At 34.5% G+C, this 21221-nt stretch overlaps 1 protein-coding gene across 1 annotated transcript in view; it reads right to left on the reverse strand.

The window, feature by feature from the left end:
- The window catches only part of LOC111048523 (fringe glycosyltransferase), a 141446-nt gene that overhangs the window by 109707 nt on the left and 10518 nt on the right, over positions 1-21221 (reverse strand). The window lies entirely within an intron of this gene.

The raw sequence follows: 21221 nt of genomic DNA on the forward strand, positions 1-21221 counted from the left end.
GAATAATGAGAGATGAGAATGATTTTCAGAAGCATAACCTTCTCAAAAGAACATAACATTTTTCTTCAAGACTCTGATGGACAACAGAATCTGCATAATGCTATCAATGGTCTGCAAGCAAGTGAAGAAGTGTGTGATTCTCTTTTGAACGTATGTATGGAAAGAAATAGTTATTCGGTCTCCAACGAATTTTATCTGACAATAGTTGTGGCAAATTGTAAAAGTGTATTCTCACCTATAAAAAGAAACAGAGTTCTTTCATTCTCCACGATGCAATCAAACAAAAATCCTAGTCTTAGTTAATTCTAGAACAAAAAGATCTGATCTCTGTATTTTTACTAGGTAGCTGTTTAAAGATAATTCAGCATTGAAGTTTTAGTGCAGCATGCATTTCTACAATAACCACTCTGATGGATATTTGAAAAAAAAACTCTTAATCTCACTTGGCCCATGAAATTGTAAGTGAAACTAGTTGTGGATTTGACTAAATCCCTAAATATCGTTGACAAATTCGCATAATGATGACATGGCTCTCCTGAATTCAACTCCTACTTCACTTTTCAAAACTTCAATACGCTGCAAGATTATGGAAACTTTGTGATGAGAAGAGTTATGAAAATTCTCAATAAAGATGGAGTGATACAGGTGGACATAGCTTTTCATGTCTATGGTCTGAAATCAAACAAAGGTACGGTAGTGAACATATTAGAGGCAGCAGAGTAAAAGAATCACTCCAATAATATGCTCTCCAAACCATCGAGACTTGATTTCTAAATCTGTGGCAGAGATTTATTAATGTGACATACAAGAATCTATAAAGGAATAATCCATACGTTAGCTAAGTGCAGGAATACATACATTCATTCATTCATTTGTGGATAAAATTACAAATCATATAAATATGTTTGGGGAAGAATAACAGGCATGGCCCAAAACTATTCGAATCCACAAATTTTGATACTGAATAACTTGTTACCATTTCAAAACAGTCTGAACGGGAATACCATAATGGATGAATCAATCAAAAGTTGGTGAAATATCATTATAAAAATACTGTTCCTCAAAATATTATATTTCTCAAAAGTTCACGACAAACTGAAGATTCACGAAAGATTAACATTTTCATTCTAAACATAATCATTATGATAATGAATGAATGATGAATTCCATTTCCACCATGAAGAACTAAGAAATTCCACAAACATTTCATGGAAATTAACTGACCACTATATCAAGTAAGCGTGGCCAGTGTGTAATTAATAATTTAGCCTGCTGCACATCACAATAAACTAATTTGAAATAAAACATGAACACATATAAATATTATCATTATTCAATCGTAATATATTTCTTGAAACCCAAGTTTCGTTTATTTCAAACAGTCATTTCTTAGTTTCCTTGCAGACTGAGATGAAGTTTGTAATTTTGACCATAATTTGTATATTATGATGAGAATTATCAATTATTGAGGCTTGAGAGTTGAAAAATCGTGTTCAGCGACCGAAAATACATAAGATAGCGTTCCTGAAATACATAATTTGAATGCATAGACTAGTAGGAGCGATGCGATAGACAGGCCATTACGCGCATTAATCATGAGGGAGGACCGCGCCGCAGCGTAACAGTGCTACTTATCCCCCTCCCACCGCCGCATCTATGATCGTAACCCCCAAACTATATATATCATTGGATTCAGGAAGAAACGGCCTACAACGTTTATTGGGAGCATTTTCCTCTAAGTCGGCTAATGACTTGAATATTCGAGAAATAACAAAAAGTCCATAATAAAAAAATACATTTTTCGAGATATTTTATTTTTTTACGGAAAAACTATGCGGTTTATCGCAAAAATGTACAGGACCACATTGAAAGCCAGTTATGTGTACATAATTTTGAGAAAAAATTAAAAGCTGTACTATGAATAGTAACTGCAGGACAGGCGATTTTATAAGCGCGCGTTTTTTACAACTTACCCCCCTCCCCCCAAGCTGTCGACCACCCTGGGACGTGACGACATCGAGTTTCATATACACTAAAGACCCCCTAACAATAATCCGAAGTCAAATTCTCTGCCTCTCTCATGCATGCTCAATGTAAGCCAGCGCCTGGACTAATATATCTATACTGGATGACAGTGAAGGGCTATATTCGAATGGATACATAGATATATACTGGATGGTGGTTGGAGGAGCCAGTTAATTGAAGCCGATTAATGTGCTATTGCCATGAAATTGGTGTATCCCGGACGTCACTTCAATTGGTTCTATGCTGGTGAACGGACTCTGCCAGCATTGGGCTTCAATCGAGAATTGAAATTTTGTTTCACCAAAATTATGTTGCAAGTTGACGAGGATTATTATAATAATTCTGTGAAGTCAATGTTCATGAATAATAGAATAATTGAAATGGATGGGAATTTGAATATTTGTCAATGGATAATAAGAAATCTAAGGGCGTTGGGGTGACCGAATGATACTTATTTTCAATACAAAATATATTTCTCTAACATAACCGATTTGAACAGTTTTAAAATGCATTTAGTCTGTGTTCAAGAGATTGCATTTAATACCTTCAATAATTCATTACTTTATAATAAATGGCTTGATATTCCATGTATTACTCAGCCTTTTAACATGACTGATTGAAAACCCAGTAAAATCAATGACTCCCGAAAACAGTATCCCCTAATAAAAAACTTCAGATAAACTTTACATGGATTTAAAAAGCACTGAAGATTGAAGTGGGTTCTCGAATCTGAGTGCATTGTTCTTCAGTTATATTTGCTTTCCTAGAGAAGAGATTTGTACAGCAAACATTAATCAACGTTGTACGATAACTTGGCTTCTACAACGCACTCTAGTCTGTGAGAAACTAAAGCTGACAAATATTTGAAGTAGTAGAACAAATAAACGCCTGATAGAACAAATACATAATGAACCAAAGTGGTAATAAGTGGAGTAAGTTCCCCTTATTTGGGAAGAGGAGAGCTCATTGTTTGAAGAATAGAATTCTCACGGTGGTTGGGAATTTTGGAACCAAATTTCATCTTTGTTTTTGATAATATTCATTAATGGAAATAAAAATGGCTTTGAGATAGAAAAGAAAATTGGAAGATTTCAAGTTGTATGTGGCAATATTAGCAGAACCTTGGGGAATAAAGTGAGGAGAGATACTCTAATGTCATTTTGTAATAGAAAAGTACTAGATAAAATGTACATTCTCGAGTAATAATTTCACGACCTAACATTCTCAAATCAAAATTGTTATGGGTTCGCGCCGCGAGCATGAGCAATTCACTTTTAATCAGCTGATGCCAAGCTTTTTATATCTGTATCTTACCGTTTCTGTAAAAATACAGATATAGTCAGCTGATTAAAAGTGAATTGCTCATGTTCGCGGCGCGTATATCTGTACGCACCTCTTGATAATTATTCAATATTTAAAAAAAAAAGATTTAAACATTTCGTTCATGTAATCAATAGGACGTCTAGACGGCTTATTTACCTACAGTTTATAAGTTTCTGCTCATATTTCCCCAAGAATACTATGTTCCATTACTAATATGTTCTATGTTCCATATAAATTAATATTTCACTTGTATGATTGAAACTCAATCTAATGCCTTCAACTTCAAACCCAGCTTATGAGTTTCAGTCCACATTTCATTGTAAGAGTTTAAATTCTACGGTTTTCCTCCTACTGTATTCACATTGTATATAGTGGACTGAAGCCCACTACCATACTAAAACATGACTTTATTTGACCAATGAATAACTTCAACTCTGAACTCTTCAAATCAGATCTGTTCAGCTTCAAAGCAACAGCAATTCATCTCTCACAGCTTCCATAATAAATGCAATCGTTCTTTTGTGCCAGTATACTCACTTCCAACTAACAGAATTCCTTTTTAATATTATTCCCATTCAACCAATGCTAAACGTTTGGAGTGGATTTTACTATGGTGCCACATCTCGACAATGGAGCTCTGTTCTTCTCAGACACTGTATCACAAGGAGATGTTATCAGCTGAGACGACGTCTGTTCTGAGTTCTGTTCGTCAGCAGAGAGTATAGAATGTAAGAATATATTCTGTACTCTCTAAATTCTATATACTCTCTGTTCGTCAGCAAGGATAGTAATGCATCTCTCTAGTTGAACCAGAAGGTAACCAAATCTTCCCTGATAATCCAGCTCTAGCTCTATGTTGCTGTGTTGAGAAGCATGAAAAGTGGAGACATGGGAAGAGACACAAGTTTTGTAAGTTTGTAAGGCAAAAACCTTACAGATACCTGTTGCTTGTATACTTCTACAGTGTACTTACTCCTTATGATGCCTGTTCGTCTCTACTTACTCTTACTCCTCTATACTACTTACCACTTACTCCTCTCTCAGACTCCTCTAGTCCTTATGAATGCTTCTACACTTCTACCTGTACAGTATCTCAACTACTGACACTTGAAGTATGTGACCGTCTTGAAGATGCTAGAATCATAGAAGAAGAATACTATGTATTCTTTGTATTCTATGAGAGTAATATAATTTAATCTCTGCTAGAATCATCTCTCCTTCTGTCACCGGTGCAGGATTGCCAACTGGATGATCTTCTCTTCAATCTCTCGCATCTTCCTAAAGCATCATTTCTACTTTATGTTATTCTTAAATCCGTTTTCTGTCGTCTTTTTTTTCATTTTTCTTCTTTGAAACTCTTCATTTTTCCGTTTTATATGTGTTTTATATGTAATTTTCCAAATTTCATCACATTGAGTCTCACTTTTCCTTCATTTTACAATACAACTATGAATGTAGTGAAATATCGACAATTTTGAAAAAATAGATCAAGGACGTCGTCTGTTCTGAGTTTTTTTTTTGCTCAGTATGGTCTGTTCAGAGAATTTGCCAAAAATTTAAAACAATCCATTTGATAGGCTCTTGAAAATTAGATGCGTTTAAATTGTTAAATGGGCTTGAACTTGAGTGAAAAATCCACATCAGAGAAGTACAGTTCAAGATCCTACAACGAGAAGATGGAAACGTTTTTGTGAAAATTCTCAAAAATTAGTCAAAATTTCTTGAGAAAATTCTCAAATCTCAAAAAAATTTTCAAATTTATGTTTCAGATACAACCATACTACTAGTTGTAAATTTATAAAATCATCAGAGTTTTCCATAGAACTCTGAGACAAAGTTGAACTTACAAAATCCTAAAAATAAATCTAGTATCAGACATCATAATTTATTATAAATTCGATCATTACAAATTTACTCTTATGTAATATTACGCCTCGTAAATAGTTTCCTTCTAATTCTGTGGTTATGCAATAATTATATTGATGAACCAATTTCAGATTATTATTTAGACTACAACGAATACAATAACTTACATAATACTCGTATCTACCATAATTTCAGTTCGATTAAAGCATTTTTCAAACATATAAGTTCCCATAGCTATGCGTACTTGACGTTTTCAAGACACAGAAATGAGGACGTCGGAGGAGACTTGAAAGAAAGGCTTGATTGTTGCGCTGGATGGATGGCAGAGCTTGCCAGATTTATTCGCGTGGCCCGACGTGAATAAGTAAACAGTGAGCGCCTGCGCTTCGGACATGTTTATGGAGCAAATGAAAAAGGACAGAAAAATAAATCGGCAAGATAAGAAAAACCTGCTGGCGCTCTGTACGTGTAGTTACTCGAGAGAGCCGCTTAAGAAACAACAGGACAGGAACAAAAGGGAACTTGATGAATATGTATGAGAAAGAATGAATGATACCCATATTTCAACGACTGATGGTTGAAAAGCATGTTATTTGCATGTTGTGAATCAATCGGTTTCCCCTGAAATTGACAGGTACTCGCCTTTTTTCTTTTCAACAACAGTGTTATTGAACTGGAGCAGGACAAACAGTCTTCTGTTGCATCCTCATACAACAGGATCGTAGATAGTGAGTGTAGAGTAAAATAATCAGATTATTCGAGAGAAGTACAAGAGTTTGTTCCCCCATTGAAGAAAACCAATACCTTTTCTTATAAAAATTATTTATTTTAATCAAATTTAATTTTAAATCAAAATATCGTAGCTCATTTAAATAATCAAGAGCATCTTCAAATGATTGAAAACGATAAATAGAAATTTTCAAAGAGCAAGAAGCTACTTGAGCGTTTTAGTACGTATTGAACAGCTATTACACCAACACAAGAACAAAACCTTCCTTCATTAGAAAAATGAAATGAATAAATATTTGATTGAATGATTCTCAATCTGTCATATTTATACAGTATCTGAATGAGGGAGACAGTATTAAACATAAGTTATGATGAGGATGGGTTAACAGGGAATGACAATGCTAGAATAGCAAGGGATAAGAATATCATAAGAAAATGGAAAAATAAGATAATTGAAAAAGTAACAAAGAAAATTTAAAAGTAACATTGGAAAGTAACCCACGAATTCGATAATCGTATAGAAAATGAGAGAAAAATTTTTACTTCAATGCATTATGAACTCTTGCGTCTTTACATACCCTAAAACCAAATCAAATCAAGTTTTATTGTTCACAGCGGTACACATCAAATAATTATAGGCTACATTGGAAAGCAGCGAAATACAAAATGAAAATATTCCAAAAACAAAAATGTATTACATTATAATTAATATAATTACTATTCAACAGCAATGAGCTAAAAGCAACTATTAATCTATAATGAAACTTGAATATTCAATTGCTTCCGAAAACAACGCAACAATAATTAATACTGTACAAAGAATACTCTTCTTTTATTGAGGGAATATACCATCATGTATGATAAAAAAATATAATAATGTGAACAATTACTGCTCACAAAGTGCTTTCAAAAACTCTCCTCTTCCAAAAATAATTTTTGTGTACTAAACTTGCCTGATTGTGATAAACAGAATAGACTCCAATTTCCAAACCCAACAATGGAATAAAATTGTGCTAGCAGATCAATCTACCACACTGAAACCCTCGTATGCAAATGAAATGCTAACGGCTAAACAACGCACCATCCTTCAAGTGGGCCTCCAGCAAATGGAGTTTGTCATATGGTGGTACAAACCATGTTTTCAATAATTAAAAACTTTGCTGAAGCATACAGTAAGCTGTAATAAGATGTAAATTACACCCTTGATGGCAGAACGGGGTAGTGCTGGTTTATTGTTATGCATTGTTTGATGCACATAGAGGGTGGTTCTCAAAAAAGGCGCCTAAAGGAGACAGACTTGTCCCGCATAATGTAACTTGATCCCTGAAGCATAACACTTGGCGTGGCTCACCGAATTACTTGAGGTGAACACTGCTGTGAGATTCACTTTAAACTGTCAGCTTTGGTCGAATAAGAAGCATTGATGTTTTTATATAAGAAATGCTGATAGTTTGAAGTGAATCTTACTGTACAGAGCTTGCTCAGCTGTGACTCCACCAAATTCGAAATGCAGTGCGGTGGCTCATGTTTCGGTTTAGTGGAGGCGCGAACACTAATTCAATTCTTGTGGAACCAAAAATGTTCTGCTCAAAAGTTCAAGTTGACAGATTAATCATGTATACATTAAACAGTAACTGCTCAAAAGAACAAGTTGATAAAGTAATCATATAGGCGTTTTGTTTGAGAACACAACTAAATTAGATAAAAAATAAATAAAATCTTCAGCAACCGACTGTCAAAATTTGACAGAATAATCATTTATTCGTAGAGTTTGTGGAATCTTATAACATGAGAGAGTTCGAGTTCGATTTTGTTTTTTCGTTTTCTAAATTACTAAATTATTCAATGTTTTCAAGTTCTGAATTACAGTTTGGTGGAATATTTACATTTTTTCGGTTTTCAATCTAATAAAATTCTAAATTTTGGTTTGTATATTCCTGAACTCGAAATTTGATTCAAAGTGAAGCAAAGTAACCTACGTTTTAGACATAGCCTACTTCTATCAAAATTTGGAGAGGGAGCAGTATTGGGCTAGGCCTGTTGGTCCTTTTCTGATCATATATTTGATTTGTGTATAATGAAATGTGAATAAAAATAAAGAATACTGTTTTTTTCGAGTGACATGCTTATAAAAGTGCTAATAATGTATGGTAACTTGTGATGAAATAGAAATTTTCTCCAGTGATACTGTTTTATACTTTTCTGAGATATTAAGTTCTATTTCCTTCTTATTAGTCTCATCATTTTATTCATTTTGTACATTAATTCTAGTCCTGTACTTCTTCTCCTCTTCATCTTGGAACAATCTTACAAGAAGCCTTCTTATAGTTTATTCATTTCATTTATTTTGCACATAATTTTAGTCATGTACGTTTTCTCCTCTTCACCTTGTAACCATATTAGAAGAACACTGATATCATAGTTCACGATAGTGATGGACAAAGATTCTCAAAACATAACCCAAGGTGTCCAAACAAATCGTTGGTATTCAAAGCATCTAAAACCAGAATTTCACACAATTAGGTCCAGCTGTCGATATACGCAAAGAGAAAACAACGGTGACATTTTTTGGCCACAAATATAGTTCAGTGATGTATAGAGTTATATTTTCCACATTGCGTGGTTTGAGGATCGTGTGCCGTAGGTGATTTGGCGCGAATACCGGGTCAGGCCTGGGTGCATTGATGGCATAGCACAATGTCAGTGGCAGCAGGATTCACTACTTTATTGTCTGGCAGACAAATTCTTTTGATAGCCTTCTTTTGTAGCCGAATAAGCTATTGTCAGATGCTGGCAGGTTGTGGGCAAAGAACTACATCATGTAGAGTTCAGTACAATATAATGTAGTGTTCTGAATGTAGATGTACATAAAGTTCTATGGTTGTAGGCTGATGAAGTGCACTATTTATTTATTTATTCATTTATCCATCAAATATCTACAAAGCTTTGATTTCGCTTCATATCAGAGAAACGCCAATCCAATTTCCTCAATAAAGAATATTGTAATCAGTACCATATTAACACTAACATGTTTTGGAATGTATGATTCAGGAACAGTCAGAACATCCAACGATGACAGTAAATATCACTGATATTACAGAGTAAATACACTGTTAAACTATACAAAAATGTACATTGCTTACATCATCATATTTTAGTCTTTATAAATAAATGTAATAAATGTAATGTAAATGTAATAATGCTTTATACTGCACTTTTTGTTCAAAGTTGCCTACAGTTTTACTAAGCTGGAATATTAAAAATAAGTAATCTTCTCAGTCTTCTGTGAAAAAGGAGTCAACTTGCCCATATTGAGAGTTGTATTATATTATATTGAGAATAGTATCATCGATAATCAGGATCATCATTCCCAGTTATCGCTCCATTGTTCCACAATTTTATAGCTCAAGATTTCTAGACCGTCGTTAGAAACGAAGCTTTTCTTTTTTAGAAGACAGAAGACTATAGCAGGATAGGAAAAAATTTACCAGACGCACTGAGAAAGATACATTTCTATGTCTACATAGTAAATAGATGATAAACCTATTACTTCTTTCTCCGTCGTTCAAAATTGGAAATACTGTCTATTGTCAAACACAGTATTGATTCAATAAGGACCAATGAATGTAGTATAGAAAATTAATAGTAATCTCTATAAGGTTTTGTAATACAGTAGATGTATTATTCAGCACATAGATCAAATGATATCACTACTGTCAGACAGCTATCGACAAGCATGAGTGAAGAACTGCCTGGGAATCTTTGGAATTGTCGTTATGAAGGTTCAGATGCAATAAAATTTGAACCATCCTGCTCGATAAGTTATCAAGTGTTCTGGCAAGTGACGAGTTATGTTATGAAGAAAAGAGTTCACACATGTTCAACTCAGTTTTGATGGTACTGCACCATATGGCGCGTAGCCACTTTTTTCAACCATTCATGACTATCTCGAGTAGTTGCCGACACTATGAAAATATGGCTTCCATCTTGTGTGAAAAAAATTATTGTCGTCAAGGATCCAGTGTGGACCCCTTTGTTCCAAGTCACTGCCTGCACTGACTAAATTAGGGTTTTTTTGGAGGAGAGTAGATCAAGTGGAAAGTTATTGAAAAAAGACCGAATTTCTAGTATGGTGCCACTTAATTACGAAATCAAACACTGTTTAGCTGGTGTAGAGCTACTGATTCGTCGAAATTACTTCTTTGTGATCTTCTTCTACTTCTCCCTTCCTTATCCTTCTATTTTTTCTTCTCATCCTCCTACAAATTATTTTTTCCTACAGTTACGTTGAAAAGTGGCCATTGCTTCACTGATTACAGAACGCAAAGAATCACTTTTCCGCTCTAGTGCGGCAAAAATTTTTCTGCACTCCAGATTTGCAACATGGCAACGCAAAATACTTAGTAGGTTATATGGAGCAACAGTGCAGCAAAATCAAAATGAAGTTGGTAACAGTGACTGCTGTGGCTGCTATAGTGAGCAGAGGTGCAACCAAGCAAAATCGAAAAATACTATAAAAGTATTTTTATAAAATAAATGTTTCATTCTCTAATCTAGACTATCACCTGATTATTGATTGATTCAAACAATAAGTACATCATCATCACCCTTAACAAATACGTGTCGACAGCTTAACGCTCCTAACGATATTTAAAATATCATTTTTCGATAATTCTTCTCAAAAATATAATGGTGGGCTGGGTCATTTACTGTCGTAATTTCTGTATTGAACCCATTTTTTCACATCTACTTGATGCAATATCCTACCCTCCTAATCATATCAATCAAAAATATAAGATCTGGACCTCCTAACATCCTAAACTAAGATATTACAGTATGGAACAAATATAACGGATCCCTTGTTATAACTAATTTATTCTTAATACAATTGAACGTACTTGCATTTGAATTTCAATGTTGAAGTGACCCTGTTACTGAAATACCTCGATACAACAACAATCTCTAAGTTCCTTGATATACGATCGAGACGGAATAGGATAGAGTGACTGCCTTTATTTTTCCTAGAGAGCGAAGTTAGGGCGCAGTCGGCCCTCTCTTACACTCAACTCCCTGTTACATTATAACAACAGATGGGAGAGTTATATTCGAGAGAGATATATTCGACTGCAAATCATTCCTACTCGGAATTTAATTCAAGAATGTTCAGTATGAGAAGGCTTCATAGATGATTGTTTCAAATTTATCCGGATTAAGCTGTTATGTAGCATATCGTGAGTGAGAGGTTCCCGAGATTATATTTATTTGGCTGTTGGTGGGAGGAGTAGAGGAGGGGGAGCTAGGAAAGAGGGGGTACAACCCGCATCCTGCCACCAGTTGACACGTGAGTGACACACGTGACCCAGGCCTCGTTACCTCCTCACCTACCAACTTTACAACTTGAATAACCACCAGACTGTTGACAAACACGTGTTCAAACGAGAGGGAAATAAGAGATTAGTTTTCAGAAGAGAGATGGAAGCAATAAAATCACTCACTGGCTCCCGCACACAGGGGGTTCCTCTCTCCCCTGTCTAATAACACCTCCCCTGATTCGTAATCCCAAACATGAACCCGCTTCAGCTGTTAAATGGTAATTTTGTATGCTTTCCCACGGTCGCTACCAGAAACGCCGATCAGAATATGTGAACATTGTTAACATACAGTACTACTTCTGTTTAAAATCGACGAACAATCAGATAGAGGCGATGTGAAAATTTAAATTCTAGAATATGAAATGCGTATATTATGACTGAGAGTAACATGGTAAGCAAGCGTGTAAACTAGACTCCAGCTTCGTTCACAAGGATGTATATGGAAAAAGGTACCAGACAAAATAACAGAGACAATTGGGTTGATGTACACCTGTATCTGCATAGCCCTACTCTAATACAGGAGGCTATGGTGCCTGCCATTGAAATATTGTATTGTACTGTGTGGAGCTGGGATTGAAATGTATGATGTATAATAGAATAATATTAGATGTGATAGTTGGATAAGTTGGCTTACACCATAGAGAAAACATAATTCATAGATAATAAAGCAGGTAAAACATGACATTCGTGTATGCTTCCTCTAAGCTTATACGACTGTTCTCTACGTCATTCATAGTACAGTACCTTCATATGATGAACATTCAACTCATATCAATATTCATAATATACGATTAATGAAGTTATAGCTAGAATATAGCTAGTTATAGTAATATTCTATCAAGCACTGCACTAAACTTCAATAATTTACGATATTTATTTATAGATAATTATAATACTGTACATCTAAAAATGGTTGGTAATCTACGATATTAGAATGATATCCTGCCTACAAAATTAGTATCTGTAGAGTCGATATGCTTTGCAATATCCACTGAATTGATTCCAATATTCTCTGTTTATGTTATAGTAGCCTATGTAATAGCAAATACCATCAAATGTTCACTTTTTCAGTTACAACTATGCTTGTTCATTTTGTCAAAACTATATGTTGTGAAATAGATTACAATTTAATTAAAATATTGGAAAATGTATGAGAACGTTGGTAGACGTATAGAAACGAACAGTAAATAGAATTTTACAACAATTCTCAATACAATATTGCACAAATAATTAAGAAATCTTTTAAAATAATCCCTGGCTGTACATTGCATGCAATACTGAACCAATTCGATACGTAAAACTTCACATTAACCAATTCTCCGATACGTAAAACTTTACTTGAACCAATTATCAGATACGTTATACTTTACTTGAACCAATTCTCCGATACGTGAAAATTTACTTGAACCAATTCTCCGATTCTTGAAAATTTACTTGAACCAATTCTCCGATTCTTGAAAATTTACTTGAACCAATTCTCCGATTCTTGAAAATTTACTTGAACCAATTCTCCGATACGTGAAACTTTACTTGAACCAATTCTCCGATACGTGAAAATTTACTTGAACCAATTCTCCGATACTTGAAACTTTACTTAAACCAATTCTTCGATACGTCGTCCCTCAGACGTTTGTAGCACCCAACAAACCGAAGGTCCAGCAAACCGCCTCCAGGTTTATCTCTGTAGCCGCTCCACGGTACCACTCGACATTCAGCCGCATAACAATTGGGCCACGTGACCTGACAGCTATATAGGCCCTACTAGTGATATCTACATATATATGGCAAGCACGCGACCCACAGAGAGTTTCAAAGGAGCAACACGCTCCGTGAATTGGAAATATCGGCCGCGGGCCATTCGTGAGGGAGGGAGCCCTGTGCTCACCGGCTGGTGTGTAGCACCCGTGGTAGACCTCTCATGTACGGCACACGACCAAGGTAAATGCCCCTTGCCCTTTGCTAATGAGCTCAGGTTTCTAGTAATGTTCTTAGTAGAGTACAGTCATAAAGGGCAGAGCGTCTAACCAGAACTTATATGGAAGTGGAATACTACAGTAGTAATAGATAAATACATAAATGCAGTTTTATGATATATGATCTCCGTAGAACCAAAGAGAGAAGATAAAAGTAGATAGAAGGATAGACTAGGATAGAATATAGAGGTTTAGTGAAGAATAAAAGTAGATTATTCAATTCTGCGGTTTAAAGTAATAGTCATAGTAGTCATGAAGGACAGAAAGTCTAACCAGAGCTTATATGGATGTGGAATACTACAGTAGTGATAGACGCCGTTTTATGATGTATAATCTCCGTAGAAGCAATGAGAATAAGAAGTATATTTACAATTAGAGAAGAAAGGAGTGGATAGAAGGATAGAAAAGGATAATAGATAGATAATATAGAGGATTAATAGAGGAGGGGAGTAGAGGTAGATTATTTACTCCTTATCATCTTTGGTAGAACCATAGGATTAGGATGTATGATCTAAGTAGAACCAGAGAGTTTTTTTTATTTATTTATTCATATTTTTTTACAGAAATGCACTGATTGGGAGAGAAAAACTAAGGATACTCCTTGCACTATTTCTTTCCCAAATTTAGATAACACTTTAGATAACAAGTCCAAAATAGGGTTATGGTTTCACTTTAATGAAATTTAATCCATTTTCACTCAAAAACAACGAAAACTAAGATTTTAAATTTTGACGGTTGAAAACAGAATAAAAAAAAACAAAAATATCACACTCAAATCACCATTAATTGGAAATTTTTTGAGTAATTTTACAAATTTAGAGCCAGAAAAAACACAACTCACTATTCAGCACAGCTGATATAAGTAGTAGATTCACAAGTAAAGGAAATAGAAGAGGATAGGAGATAAAGGATTTAGAGGATAGAAGTAGATAATTTACTTCTTATCTTCTTTGGAAAAACTCTAGGATTAGTTTTTCTCTCTCTCACTTGAAATTAAATTTTTAGGTATATCTGAAATTTCTAAAACCTAAAACCTAATTTTAAGAGGAAGAAATAGAAATATACGTAGATTTATACATCATAGAACTACTTCCATATTCTATTACTACTGTAAAAGTAGTATTCTACTTGTATTTTCTCTGGATAAACGTTTTTCCCAGAAACGTATTTTCGACAAAAAATAAGAGTGGGAATAAATCTTGCATGAAAAAGGGAAGGCAAACTTTATGGACAATTCAAGAAATACAAATCTGAACCCAACGAGACTGTTTAAACGTCAATTTCAATCTGAGAAGTCTTATTTGAGAATTTTAAATGGACAATGGAGAATCATTATTTTACAAATTTAATATTGGATGCTATTTCAGTAAAAGTAAAAATGCTCAATGTTAGCTTTCAATTTCAAAATGAGGAAGAGGATTTTATTGAAAAGAAATGAGATATACTTGAAAATGAAATTTCCTTATAATAAAATTGAACTAGTAGGAAGAGAGTAGTTGACAAAATTGACATTACAATCGCCAGTACAGTAGTACTTATCTCCAATCTCCAACGCACATAGTTATAGAGAAGATTTTATCATTTCCAATCAATTTCCATTTCTAGAAGAAATATTCAACTAATTTAGTTCTTCTGAGATGGATTCCAATCAGGAACAAATTGTAGGTTTTCGATGGAAACAATCAACTCGCTCGGGCTCAAACATCAACCTACTATTTTGATTCACTTGTCTCGTCTAATCCACATAGCAACTGGTTTACCAGTTAATTAGAGAGAAACCACTTGGCTGTATTTCAGTTTTAAAATCCACCTCTCCTTGTGTTGGAGAATGAGTTAACAGTAAGTAATTACTGCTTCTTTGTGAGTGCAACCAAAGTGGTTAACATTCCTGGAGCGTCTTCAACAATAAAAATGTCACTTTACACCCGGTTTTATGCTCCCTGTAGTGGATCCTTCTTGTTTTTCACAGTACATCTTAATCGACCTTCATTTTATGTGTATTCTTCTTATTTTAAAAAACCTCAAGCAGGTGTAAGACGCTATGAAAGAAGGGAACCACCGTTATTTAAAATTTACATCTTGTCAAAGATTTTAATGCAACTCCCAAAAAGATTTTAAACTTTTTGCGACCCATGTGGACCGCTTCGTGTCGCCTCTCAACTAATTTAACTGGAGCTTTGACATTTGACGACCCACTAATTAGAGAGAGTGGTTGAATGACCCCGGATACACTCATATGAGAGCGACAGAGACAGGCGAGTTTAATTATGCTAATAAAACTGGTTCAGGGCTGCTGGAGTGATGAGAAATATACTTTTATGACGTGTCCGATCACGTTCGACTATAATTTACGTCAAATAACTTGGCCCGTTATTTTGAATGAATTTTTCAAGATTAAGAATGGAGTCGTCGATGGTTTTCGATAAAGTAATGAATATTCAACATTATGATGGGGATGGAGTGTATACAACTTTGTTGTTATTACAGTATTATATTCAAGTTTGGAGAATATTGACTGTTATCGAATGTTGAAGAAATTGGAAACTGGAAAACAAGATAAGCAAGAATTCCAGTACAATATTCGGACGGCTAAGAAAAATATAATCATTCAGATAACAAAGTTTGAGGCAGTAAAGCCCAAGAAGTTTTCTCTCAGCGAATTGACAAGTTTCAAAATACAATGCTAGATGTACTAAGAGAATATGCTGGATATAATAAATAATAATAAATAAAGCCTTTATTTTTGTTCCAAAACATACAATAAGTTAATGACGCTTCAATATACAAAATGATTTTTAAATACAATTATTTCACTTCAATAGTCTTTTTTATGTTTTTGTTCTGGAAACTAAGCCCGTCACCGAGCATAGGCCTCCCCCAGGTTGTGCCATCTCTCTCGCTCTCTTGCTGCTATCATCCAGTTGCCTCCAGCTATTCTGACAATGTCGTCCTTCCACCTCGCCCTTGGCCTGCCAACGTTTCTCCGTCGCCACGTCGGCTCCCATTCAGTCACTTTCCTTGTCCATCTTCCATCTTGTAGCCTAGAAAGATGGCCTGCCCATTTCCACTTCAATTTCCTTATGACACTTGTGACATCTTCCAACTTGACTTTATTTTTATTGTAGTGGTGCGAATTCTCTGCATTCCGTGAATATTTAAAATACTTCTTTCCATTGACACTTGAGACTTCCGAATTGCGTCGATAGTACTCGCTTTGCATGTCCATGTTTGCGCACCGTACGTCAGAGTAGGAAACACACATGATCTAAGCACCTTGGCTTTGGACGTTAAGCTGACATCCTTATTTTTCATGATGCACTTGAGAGACCAGAACTTTTTCCAAGCAGCAGCTCGTAGATGCTGGATATACTGATTAGAAATAATATTTTATCCAATCCAAGTCAATCAAATCAGACTGTTTTTCTAAATGATTTATATATTTTGCTAACTCTCACTAAAGCTGTAGTCTTTTGAATTGGGACTATGTAAACGAGATTTGCCATAATTCATCATGGAGCACCAAGTTACTCTAGTAACTGAATAAAAGAGTGAGATAAATTCGTTTGTAGAACATGAAAATTGCATAAAATAAAAGAGTTATAGTCAAATTAATAGGAATTCACACAAGATTATGTTCAATCGTTCAATCTTTGCAGGGACTGATGTACTCTAGAACTCTTTTAAATCACTTTTTATAATATTAGAGATATTATAGGAAAGAACACGATTCAAAATTTGGAGTGATTGGTGTCTGAAGTAGTACAATTGATTTGACAAGTTTTTTAAATATTGAAGTGAGAACTTATAAATTTCTCTACTTCAGTCCAACTTACTCAAGGAACAAACTTCACGTTTCTTCCCCAAGGGTTTTTGATTTCAAAGCCTGAATATGAAGAGCATCTACGTTGGGGATCTTCACTAACGATTAGACGATCAAAACATCTCCACACTATTCTTGACGTACCTTACACAATTCTTGACATAGGTGCTTACATTTATTTTATTTATTTATTTACTCTTATGGCTTTTATTGGCAGAGAGATCCTTTTGGATGTTCTGCCTCGCCGTATTACCCAATGTCATTTCCTATCAACACTCAAGTTTATAGGGGTTATGTCTTGGGTTCTTCATGTTTTCTCACTAAAAATTTGTACTTTCATTTCCTGAGTTTCTATTTTATAAAGTTTAAAATCAAGAGAACTATTTGTGGGGTGGCAACTTCATGAAACTGTTTACTTCATTGGATTTGACGAAAATTCCATCTTGTTCGATCAACTTCATGAGCTGATTGCCAAGAACTGTTTGTAGTGAACAGTACCAGAGACAAACAAGTAGGCTTGTCTCTGTACGCTTATCTTTTCTCTATGATAGTATGCAACACGAAACTGATTTTACGAATTTGCAAATCAGTGACCGCTCACCAACAATGAGTACTGCACCTGTCTGCAGCATTATTATGACTGCTCAAGTTTTCTCAAGCCTTTCCACGCAGCTGGAGCTCATTGTCTGCGAGCAAGCAGACTGCATTTATATTATTTCTTTGTGAAGTCTGTGGGAAAAAAGCTTTCACACTTGGCTGGTCACAATGGCTTCCGCTCTAGAAACAAGTCCATTATCTCATTTTAATTTTTATCATCTCTAATTATCCGACGAACTGCTGTTAACTGTTCTTATCCGACATTTACATCTCCGTCTCGACTTGAATAATTAATTTTCACATTGAACGAAATGACTGCGGTCTCCTAGAATTATTATCATGATCAAAAATAACAAGTACACTTTCATTTTTTCATTGTTTGGATCCCTGGTTGATACATAGCTTGTTTAGGTTGTGAGATAGGAGTGAATATTGAATATTCTTGATCAAGTTGTATGCTAAATTCATGAGAGAGCTTGATAAATTATAGTTACTCGAAGTTCGATAGAGTTGTAAAAACTTCTAATAATAATTATTTTTTTATTAATATTCTCGAGTGTAAATTCAACAATTGAATAATTGAAAAATCACATAATTTCAGGAAAGATGAAAGTTTAAACATCTCTCCAATATGAAAAAAACAATAATATATTCTTTTTCGAAAAAATTTATAGAATTTCATCCTTATTATGTAAATCGATTTGCTGAGACTGATAAAAGTTCTTTAATGTTGTTATCCATCACGAACTGGTTACTATTACTTTTTTTGTTATTAAATAGCAGTCAAATTTCAATGATAAATTAATTCTTTCACTTTTACTGTCACCGAGATCTTTCGGCAGGTCCACCATCTTCATTGTTGACAACCGAAAGATCTCGGTGTCACAGTGATTGAATAAATTCTTTTATTGAATAAATTTTACTGCTAGTCGTTCTATTCAATAACAATAAAAGTGATTTAATAAAAAATTATTATAGGTCCTATCACGTTTCACTCCTTGGTGCATACGGTAGGTCGGTAGACTGTTGAATATTTTTGGATCTGGTTCTGTAAAAAAATATTTAATTGAATTTGCATCGCCGTCTCGACTTGAATAATTAATTTTTACATTGAACGAAATGACTGCGGTCTCCTAGAATTATTATCATGATCAAAAATAACAAGTACACTTTCATTTTTTCATTGTTTGGATCCCTGGTTGATACATAGCTTGTTTAGGTTGTGAGATAGGAGTGAATATTGAATATTCTTGATCAAGTTGTATGCTAAATTCATGAGAGAGCTTGATAAATTATAGTTACTCGAAGTTCGATAGAGTTGTAAAAACTTCTAATAATAATTATTTTTTTATTAATATTCTCGAGTGTAAATTCAACAATTGAATAATTGAAAAATCACATAATTTCAGGAAAGATGAAAGTTTAAACATCTCTCCAATATGAAAAAAACAATAATATATTCTTTTTCGAAAAAATTTATATAATTTCATCCTTATTATGTAAATCGATTTGCTGAGACTGATAAAAGTTCTTTAATGTTGTTATCCATCACGAACTGGTTACTATTAAATTTTTTTGTTATTAAATAGCAGTCAAATTTCAATGATAGATGAATTCTTTCACTTTTACTGTCACCGAGATCTTTCGGCAGGTCCACCATCTTTATTGTTGACAACCGAAAGATTTCGGTGTCACAGTGAGTGAATAAATCATTTTATTGAAGATATTTGACTGCTAGTCGTTCTATTCAATAACAATAAAAGTGATTTAATAAAAATTATTATAGGTCCTATAACGTTTCACTCCTTGGTGCATACGGTAGGTCGGTAGACTGTAGGGTATTTTTTGGATCTGGTTTTGTAAAATAAGATTTAGTTGAATTTGTATTGCCGACCGACGAATTATTTGTTCTCACTGTTCACCATTCTCCTGTTTTTTTTTTTTTATTTCTAGTTCACCCACAATTTCCAAATACATCTTCCCTTTCTTCCAGTTTGAAACCAACTCAAACTTCCCACACTGCTTGGAACTTTCTAAACCTTTCCCTTGATTAATCCAACTACCGTACACCCAACACATAAGCCTACACTTATTACACTTGCACCCACCAAGACCTACTTTCCAGTGAGCAGATGACGGAGATTTTCAAAATTACTGCCAATCTGAGCGTAGATTTTGATCGCCTAGAGATTAGTCTACAGTTGATTAATGTTGGTCTAAAGGCAATCAAGATACTGTAACACTGGAATTACGTGAAGGTAAGCAAAATTAGTAGGAGAATATATAGAGAAACAACCTAGTATAATACAGTATGCATACAGTAAACCGTATTATTGTAGAGTGTATATATGTACTACTAGATAATATGTCAGGTGTACTGGCGTAGATTTGTGGTCTGTTCATATGGAATGTATAGTAATACATGTAATAGTGGTATGTATATAGTTTCTAGACGCTTTCCAGGACGGACTGAGAGTTGAACACGGGTTGTAATTGTGAGAGGAAGAAGGGAAACATCTTGACCGCATCCCAAAACCACTCCATCATTGAATTTGTTATTCGTTTCCTCTCACTCCCACCCCTCCATTCCCACATCTCTCATCCTTTCGAACTGAATTACCGAGAGATTCACTGCTCCTGAAATTGCCCTAATCAAATAATAGTATACGCTTCCACCGCTCCGAACAATTTATAAAACCAATTTGCGCTACAATCACTCAAATTTATATCTACACGCCGCATCAATGAATAGAAACATGGTGCAGGATAGGAAAAACCACAGCGCAATTTGAGAGTACAAGATTAGATGTGCTAGATAGCTGGATTCATTTCTACACCGTCTGGTCGCCAAAGTAATGAAGGCTTGTGTTACTTCTGTGTTTACGATGGCGGAATGTAATCAGGATTTTATATCACACGTGATTAGAGGTGGATTTGTTACGACTGATTGCGAAATCTTGATGAACATGAAGCTTTTCAAAGGATCCTACATGCGAAATAAAGTATGGATAATTCATGAATGCAAGCTCTACAACCTATAATAACGGGATTATGATACTAGACGAAAATTCAAAGAAAGCCTCACATCAAACGAGTGTGAAATTGGTGATTGGTGAAATTGGAAGTTTTCTGTTTTCAGATTTTTGAAATATGATATTGGAAAGTTTTGCATTTCAGTTTCAAACTAACAGGAATTTGCAACAGTAATTCCAAAAGTTTCAAGAAATTTTTACTCAAACAATGCTGATGCTGAGTCAGTTGAGTATTGTGTTTCAACTAGATTCTAGAAATCAAATGACATTAGTATTGAAACCAAAGTTATGTTCCAGCAATCTAGTCTAGCAGCAGAAGTATAGAATGTATTCATTCTCTGTCTAGCAGTATATTACAGTAATAGTAAAATGACTTCGCTTATATGGGCTGCTTGATTCAAATAAAAACTTTTAGTACTCGTTTATTAAAAACTTTAAAATATTTCAACGACTAGCTTCGACCATAGGTAATTTTCAAGTTAGT

The sequence above is a fragment of the Nilaparvata lugens genome, chromosome 10, assembly GCF_014356525.2.
Source record: "Nilaparvata lugens isolate BPH chromosome 10, ASM1435652v1, whole genome shotgun sequence".
Taxonomy (NCBI): Eukaryota; Metazoa; Arthropoda; class Insecta; order Hemiptera; family Delphacidae; genus Nilaparvata; species Nilaparvata lugens.